The 9219-nt window shown below is 43.4% G+C and overlaps 1 long non-coding RNA gene across 1 annotated transcript in view; it reads right to left on the bottom strand.

Moving 5' to 3' along the window:
- Positions 1 to 4099: 4099 nt before the first annotated feature.
- Positions 4100 to 9219, bottom strand: part of LOC123967778 — an 8150-nt gene continuing 3030 nt past the window's right edge. Inside the window, exons 2-3 of the long non-coding RNA XR_006824339.1 lie at positions 8481 to 8680; positions 4100 to 4223 (exon numbers count right to left, since the gene is read on the bottom strand). This is a non-coding gene — a long non-coding RNA (uncharacterized LOC123967778). The remainder of the gene's footprint in view (positions 4224 to 8480; positions 8681 to 9219) is intronic.

Here is a 9219-nt window from a genome sequence, read left to right as displayed (position 1 = left end):
GTCTCTGATCTCCCGGAGTCTGATGAGGTTGTTCTCACGAACCATATCCACAATGAGGGTTTCTTGTGCCGCTGTAAATATGGCAACCCTCCCACCTCTATGTGGCATTCTTTCAACTCTAAAGAAAGAAACGTGTTGTCAATTGACATGTTTTACAATACAGTAACAACTGATTTGAAACTAATAGACTACTTTCACAGGCTTGTAAAATTGTATTGTGACAAAGAAAGCAATAGAGTACAATACCTGTTGTGTTGTCTGAATGCCCTGATAATGGTGGCCACGGTGAACCTACTCAGGTTTGGACGGACTCTTAGTCCTGCTTCAGCCATTGTCATGCCATGGACAATGACATGGTCAATGACTGTTGCTCGCATCTCGTCCGTAATGATGGTGCGAGGTTGTCTTGAGATCAGAGTGACTAGAGCAGTTCTTCCCTGAAGCTAAGCCGGGAGAACTCGCCCGCCCAGAGAAGATCGATCTATTGATCAGTACTCGAGATGGTCGATTAGCTCCACAAATGCTGCAAAGGGTCGGCGACCTGGTGTTGTGGGATGGTCCTCTGGGCAAGATCGTGAGTGGTGTGCATCCAGACCTCTTCGAAAAAGTGGAGGTGACCACATCGCAGTCAGAGACGCACTTCACTCACTCAATGAAGACAGTAGCCATCAAAGTTGAAGAACACTTCGTGGGAAGGCCAAGAAGCCATTTGGAGCAAGGAAGCAGTGTAGAAGTTCGAACGACAGCAGTGTGCAATAAAGAGATCCTTGGGTGGCTAGAATGGGATAGCATCGGTGCAGCATGTGACCCTTCCTGTGGAAGGTGTCACTGTGGACAGTGCCCACCGGGACGAAAGGAGATGTCCCTGGCTGATGAGAAAGAGCTGGAGATAATAAAGGCAGGTCTAACCTTCAGGGAGAGAGACGCCCACAGCGACCAGCCACACTGGGATGCGAAGTACCCCTGGAAGGAAAACCCAGTCTCTCTTTCCAACAACTGAAAAGCTGTGGAAGCAACGTTCCTGAGGGCTGAGAAGCAGCTTGCAAAAGACCCCCTGTGGAATGAGGCTTACATGAGGCAAGTCCACGAGATGGTGGGGAGAGGAGCTGCTGTTAAGCTCACTAAGGACATAATGGACAGCTGGAAAGGTGCTGTGTGGTGGGTGAGCCACTTAACCGCTCCAAATCCCCACTCAGTGACTACGCCGGTGCGCCTCGTCTGGAATAGGAGCCAGGAGTTCAGAGGAGTGTGCATGAATGGCATTTTGCTCAATGGCCCAGACGTCCTACAGAGCGGTGCTTCTCAGATTCTGGGAAGGAAAACATGCAGCCATCGGAGACATCACCAAGATGTACAATTCAGTTTGGTTGGAGGAACAAGGGGTCCATGTGCATCGGTTCCTATGGAGAAACTCACCGGAGGATGAGATTGAGGATTATGCTGTCGTGAGGGTGAACATGGGGGACAAACCAGCGGGGTGCATTGCACAGGTTGACATGCGAGAGACCGCGAAGTTGCCCCAGTTCTCTGATATGAAGGAGGAAAGAAGAGTCATCGAGGAAGACTACGTCGATGACCTCCTCACGTCCCACAATGACCCACACTGTCTAGACAAGATCCAAGAGGGAGTAGAGAAAATACTGAAAGCAGGAGGCTTCTACCTCAAGCCTTGGGTCCGGTCCGGTCAAAGTGGTAGGCGGGACGGGACAGTGACTCTGACGTTGCCCAACCAGCTATGGGAGGAAGATAACAAAACCCTGGGGGTTGGTTAACTCGTGCAAGAGGACAAACTCTTTGTGATGGTCTCCATCAACTTCTCCAGAAAGAAGAAGAAGATGAGAACCGAGACTGACCTCACTGAAGAAGAAGTGGAAGTAAAGACACCGAACCCACTGACTCGTCGTGTTCTACTGAGCCAGATCACCGGGCTGTATGACCCGATTGGTCTAGTAACACCTGTGAAACAGAAAGGAGAGATCCTTGTGAGAAGAGCCTTCCAGGAAGCTGGCAAGCTTACTAAAGACACCTGGGATGAACCTCTGTCTGACGAGCTCAGAGGAAAGGCAATTGAACTGTTCAAGGAGTACGCTCATTTGAGTAGCATTAAGTTCCACAGAAGCCTCACGCCCTCTGACTGGAGGGGTAAACCCTGGGGAATCACGTTTCTGACGGGAGCTGTGAGTTGGAGTTCCAGACCCTCCTTTACCTTACTGCTAACCTGTCAAATAAGAAACCAATTGGTACCAGAGCCCAGGTACAAGATGAGACCGTGGAAGTCATCACTCCCAACTCTCTTCTGCCTGGTCACGCAGGACCCAATGGGGACTCCCGAGGGTTTAAGTATCCAACTTACCCCGTCGTGCGGCTGAGAGCAATCCAGATTGTGGTTGACAAGTTCTGGAAGCGGTGGAGCAAGTTGGCAGATCCGGGCCTCTACATTAGTCAGAAGTGGCACACGCCTGCTAGAAATGTTGCAGCGGGGGACCTGGTGTGGTTAGCTGACCAGAACGCGCTGAGGGGCCAGTTGAGGCTGGGTCGCGTCGTCGAGGTGTGTCCTGATGTGAAGGTCGTAGTACAAGATGTGAGGGTGAGAACATGTTGAAGCTGTCCAGTTTTCGGCAGTCAGTTCAAGAAAAACCAAGGTATGGAGAACTATCCCTCCACCATCCTCCACAGGGACATTAGGAGGTTAGTGGTTCTGCTCCCAGTGGAGGAGCAGCAAAGGCTCCCCACCATGGTGTGTTTCGGTTGGTAAAGGATCCCCACCATGGTGTGTTTCGGGTAGTAAAGGATCCCCACCATGGTGTGTTTCAGTGAAGGATCAAGACTTTCCCCACTACCATCCTCCTGAAGGCTGGTGGTGTGTTTCGGTAAAGGAGGTTGTAATGTCATCAAGGACAATGTGTGTTGTTTATGTACATTAAAACTAACTTGAAGAGATAATTATTCATGTTGTGACATAGTACGTTCATATCCAAGTATGCAATGTTATTTGCATGGTCATGGGGTGAATTTTCATATCTAGAAGTTTAACAGATTTGGTTATGGTGGCCTACTTGGATTCTAGAATCAGCAGACTGAACGTTAAGAATCGTTATCATATTCTTACATTAATAAAGTTAGCCTACCATTTCTTGAGATTCAGCAAAAACATGTGGCGTTAACCGCGTTCAAACAATGTGAACAGCAAAGTGTCCTAAAAGAACCTTAATTCGGCAAAACAGACATTGCATTAAAATTGTGAAATTTGCATCCACCTCTTTTCTCAGTATAACAGAGCGTTACCTCCCGTCAATAGACCTCGTGGGAGCAAGGCCTGATCATTGTTCTAAGCTCACACAGTCTACCGGAGGTAGATTGTGTCTGACTTGACGGTGCTGTTTTTATTCTATCAAGTCGGCGAACGTCAGCCAGTTATCTCGAACGCACCTATTTACTACCAGTTATACAGCATGCCAACTTTGTTGTTTTCCAAAGTTAACATAGATCCTTATTAGCTAGCCTCCTTACATGCTTGCTAATAACTGTTTTGAAGATGGGTCTCCGACATTGACAGCGTTGTGTTGGACAGATTTGTGCAGCGGTGTTTATGATACCAACCATTCAATTTACAGACAGGTCTGTTGTCCGTGTTTGCGAGAGAGAGAGAGAGAGAGAGAGCGACTGAGTGAGAGGATGTGCGGAGCGAATATGCACTGCGCAGTGCTGCAATCAAAAACAATTTTAATATGGGTCGGCAAATTTACTTGGGCGGCTGTTAATCTACCTGGGTGGCCCGCCCAAATAAAGCCTATGTATGGGAAACACTGGAGGAGATGGTCTCCTTTACACATTAACAGTGTAACATTCCACTGTTAATTGATTAAGATACACACTGTCAGCTTTCTTCTATTTCAGTGGCTTCATAGAAAGTAGGCTAATACAATAACACAACACAGACTGCACAGTCAAAGCAGCATGTTAGTAACTCAGCTGCAGTAATGTCTGTTTTCTGTCTGTCTACACAGGATGTGTTCAGGGTCAGTATTGACCGTAGGTCATCCAACAGATGAACAATCACTGTAGCACGTAAAACAGAAGAAAATAGACTTACGTTTTGTTATGTAGCCTGCAAAGACAGCTGTTCTGACTGAAGGCCAACACCTGTTGCTTCACATCGGTCCTCCGCAAAGAGCTGGGCAGTGAGAGCGTCTCTCTGCCTTGGAGCCTGGACTGACCAACAGCTGGAGCGCAGACAGAGACGGAAAGAGCTGTAGAAGTCAAATCAAGGCCCAGAAAATTGGTGCCAACGTTTTATTTTAATATGAGGCAAATATGAGACTGACATTTTTTATATAACAAACAACTTCTTTAAAGTTATTGATTGTATTAACATTTTGTCACTTGATCTGTCCAGGATGTAGGCTACAGCATCTATAAAAGTTCATCCTCTGCAGAAAACACATTTGTTAAACTGCCAACAAGGAAATGTTCCTACAACATTGATCATTTGGATCCCTCACAACTGTAATTGAGCTTATTGCACCTTTATGCTCCAGTACCAGAAAATATTTAGTAGTTGTTCTGCTGCTAAACGTGATAAATGACGCAAATTACTGACTTCTTGCTAGCTGGCATAATATCACTATGTAACTTCCTCACAAATCAAGTGACAATTTGCAATTCAAACAAGGAGTAAAAACAATGTCAAATAAAACAGTCTGCTGTGTTTACCTTATTTCACGATTATTCAATTCAATTCAATCTAGCTTTATTGGCATGAATGTGAACATGAATGTGAGTGAACACACGCACCGACCCTGCTACAGCAGTCTCCCACGTATGTGACATAATAGTGCTGTCAACATTAAAACACTGAGGCATCTTTTAGAGGAGCATCTCAAAAAATTTGAATACTGTAGAAAAGTTCATTGTGAGCGAGGGAAATGCCAAGGTCGCGGAGCTTCGCGTGTGTGGCTTGAAACGAACAAAGAGCTGTCGAGGCATGCCGGGTTGAACTTCTTATGGTGTTTCTGGGAGAGGGAGCACGCTAAGCGCATGCCGAAGTACAGGTGAGGAGCGAAGAGGGCCAGGGGACAAGAGGCAAGAGAGCAAGCGAGCGCGTGTCGCTGCTTTTGTTTGTCGGGGCATGGTTCCCAGGGGGCTTGTTTCCTTTGAGAGGCAGGGCTTTGTTTCCGGTTTCCTGAGAGACTGTCTTCTTAACTTTTAATATGTCTATTCAAAAATCTATTTGCGCATATTGTAATCAAATATCTTCCCACAATCACACCTTAATTGTCAAATGGGCATACCGTTCTTAGTTTTAAGCATTTGATAAAAGGGAAAACAATTGTCAGTAGTTAAACCTTAAGGTTAGCATTTCCTAGGAATCTAGCTTCCTGGATAATATTGGTTGTTACTAGTGGTGGGCCATTATCGACGATAACGTGCTGCGTTAACGTGAGACTCTTATCGGCGATAAAAAAAAATATCGCCGTTAATCTATTCTCAAAGTTGGGTTGGGAGCTGGGTCTATAGGGGAGAGCCGGGACGATTGAAACGCGGGACGAATGAAACACAGTGATTTTCTCGGAGCCCATACAAGTCTGATATGCCAAACTACCTCAGCACATACAGTCCACAGTACAGGGAAAATTCAGGTGGATACGTCACACTTTCACAGAGTTATATGAAATAAGCTGTTTTCAATCACAGAAAGTAAATTCACTCAAGCAATCTTTTGCGCCATGGTCGTGATCACATAAAAGATTAGTTAGTACTTACACTTAACACATCCTGAAGTTTTAAATGTCAAAGTTTTACAGTTTAGAAGCTAGTGAAGTTTAAACGTCAAGAGTCACCGAAACGCAGCCATTCTACCTTATTTAGATATGGCGGGAGGGGGGCAGAGTCACGAATACACGAATGGCATCAGATTATAAACAGGTAAATACAGAGTGACATTTATACATTAAACGGCGTTTCAGAAAGATGGCATGCAAAACTTATTTTGTCCACTTGGGGGAGCTATGGTTACATGAGGAGTAGATATTCAACTTTGAGCTTCACCACTTGACCTAGGAACTGGGAAATTTAGTTATTTAACATTAAATTTGAGCTGGAAAATTAATCGAGTAGTATAGGATGACATTTCTTTATCATATCATTTCTAAAGGAAGTGTCAGAAAGTGTTGGGAACAAAGCATTGATTACAACATAAAATTAAAAAAATGTCAGGGATCCTTGCTGAAAATTTAAACACTGCAAAATTAACTTATTTAGATTCTTTTCAACAGCAATATCAACAACAACATGGTAACATGGTAATAACGACTTAAATGGAGTGGAGAGACCTGTTAAGTAACTTAAAGATTATTTAATTAAACAAGGTATTGCTTTGAGTTTTGAGGAGACAGTACTACTTGTTTACACAAAAGGGAGGAGAGAAGAATATCCTTTGATGTGAGATAATTAAACAAAGAGGGAGGTCAGTTGCCATGGTTACGTGTGTGGGGGCAGTTTAGGGTTTCCTGCCCTCTCTTAAAAAGAGTTCTGATAGGCTGTTCAGGAGAAAACTAATTTCTGGTTAGTGTTTCGGGACAGTTGGCAACCCTAGCCCCATATAACCTTAGGGGAGGCTGGGGAGACCCAGGAAGGGATCGGCTGTGTAGTTAGTGGGATTTGAACATGTTTTCTATTATCTTTTAGGCCTACATGTGTACATAAGAAGATGAAGAAGAAGAATGCAACAACTGTATAGAGTTGTTTTGTATAATTTGTGTTGCAGGTAGTGAGTCACTGTCTTGGTGGTTTTATTTTCCTTGTTTTGTTCTGTTCCGTTCTGGTGGTCTGGCTTAGTGCTCAGTCTGCATGTGTAACTTGCCCCTAATACATTGATTGTGAGATCCCCTTGTGTTGCGTTAACCTGTCTGCTGGTCACTATAGTTACTGCATGTCAGCAAGTATGTATTTTATGGGCTGGATGATATCTCAGCCAACCTGTCTCTTTGTGCTTCACATTGTTTTAATACCATTTTTTTTTTATAAATAAAGGTTTCCAGACATACTTGCCTTCAGGGTGCTAGGGACCTGTTTTTTGTGACTCCAAGGGGGGTGATTTTTTTAAATTAGGGTCGTTAGTTCTTAGGGTTTTCTGTATGTAGTTTAGAAATTATGCTGTAGATTGCATGTGCTTCATTTAGTATTTATTTAGACAATGTGCTAGTACTAGTACTAGTAGGCCCCTGCGTGCAAGCTTCAGATAACTTGAAAAAAGGTACCCCTGTTCACAAATCTGCATTATTTCTAATGATAGAACTTACATTTTAATGTTTTGTGAAAAGATTAAACTAGACTGAACTAAACTGAACTGAGCTTGGCATCATTCAGCGACAAAGACTAAAACTAACACTGGACATAATAAAAACTCAACTAAAACTAAACATTTTCATTAAAAATTAAACTACATTTATCTGACGCTTTAATCCAAAGCAACTAACAATTGCTATATATATCAGAGTTCACACACCTCTGGAGTAACTAGTGGTTAAGTGTCTTGCTCAGGGACACATTGGTGGATGTGTCACAGTAGGGAACTGAACCCGGGTCTCTCACACAAAAGTCATGTGTCTTATCCACTGAACCATCACCACGCCAAACTAAACTATCAAACCCACGTTAAAAACTAATTAAAACTAAACTGAAATTGAAAACAAAAAGTCAAAACGAAAAACAAATAAAAACTAATGAAATATCCTAAACTATAATTGATTTTGTCCCAGGGTCTCAAATCTGAGAGGACTATGTTTTATTACAGAAAGTGTATGCAACCCATGACCAAAACAGTCATCCATTTTTTCATTGTGTTACTTATGGATGGAACGTTTAGGCAAAATAAATGATTCCCCTTTTTGCTGGGGACCCCCTGGAGCCCTCTCCAGGACCCCTTGGGGTCCCTGGATCCCACTTTGAGAACCACTGTCTTAGACTGTGACAATAATGGCGATACTAACAGCTGTGGAAAGAGCCCCTCTGTCCCTCGTGCTCCATTCTTCCTTTAGCTTCTTGGCTAACAGCTAACTTGAACAACATAAGATCTGGTGTCGCTGACCTGCAGCGCTGTCGCGCATTCATGTCAAGGATGGTGCATTCAGTAACTCAGTAACGCAGCGTTACTTGGATTAGTAACTGTAATAATATTACTGTTTTGGAAAAGTAATATCTTACACTCCTAGTTACTGCAAAAAGTAATATTACTGCCCAACACTGGTCAGTGTTGGTGACCATTTGTCATCGATCACCTAATTCATGCCTGTTAACTTGTTTAGGTATTTTTACCAGGGAAGAATTTAAAAAACAAACTTACAAATACATGAACAAGTTCAAGTTTCCTGATATTAGGTGGCCAAATATCTGAAATGTCATTTAGGCTAACTATTCATCTGTCGCTCTGATGGATAGTTCCACCACCACGAATGCATTTGTTTTGCACTGTAACTTACATTGTGTTTCTCTCTGTTGTGTCTTCAGGTTGTTTGTCCATGTCTTCCTGTTGGGCAGCTGGACAGTGTTGTTGTGGTGAAAGCAGTGCTGACTGGTGCCATCTCTCTGTAATCACTGTTTCTCTTTGTCATGCTGGTCCACAGCAACTAAGTAAAACTCAGCATCCTGGGAGTCAGCAGCAGTCTGTCTGGTCAAGATTCTGAATGAATGTCATGAAAGCCATGAATGATCGGATGTCACAAATAAATCGTTAAATCGTAAGGCTCAACCAGAGACAGATCATAAAGGTAATTATTTGGTGGTCATAAGAAACCATTCAGTGTGTTTGGTAATGAGCAACCTCTCAGATTTTTAACCTTCTGTGCACAAAGTCATGCAATTGGTATCTCTATAACATCCACAAAAATGTCCAAAAATTGTGGCTCACTGCAGCAGCTGTATTTATTTCTGCCATTTACAGATGAATGACAAAATGTTCTCACTCTGTTCCCACACATCTACTATTACACTTGACAGAGGGACACTTAAGTCTTGAGCAGACAAACCGGTAGAGGGAGAGAACAACCTGAATACATCTGAATGAACTAGTCTCTTGAGGGAGGGAGGCAGGGAGGGATGAGGAAAGGGAGACAAAGAGATGAATTGACATGAGAGAATTTGGTTTTGAAATAAAACTTAATTTCTAACAAAAGGGACAATCCAATGAAAAGTAAGTGTGTGTGTGTGTGTGTGTGTGTG

Source organism: Micropterus dolomieu, linkage group LG03 (assembly GCF_021292245.1).
Source record: "Micropterus dolomieu isolate WLL.071019.BEF.003 ecotype Adirondacks linkage group LG03, ASM2129224v1, whole genome shotgun sequence".
NCBI lineage: Eukaryota > Metazoa > Chordata > Actinopteri > Centrarchiformes > Centrarchidae > Micropterus > Micropterus dolomieu.
Note: the sequence above shows the minus strand (reverse complement) of the source record. Positions and strands in the feature narration are given on the sequence as shown.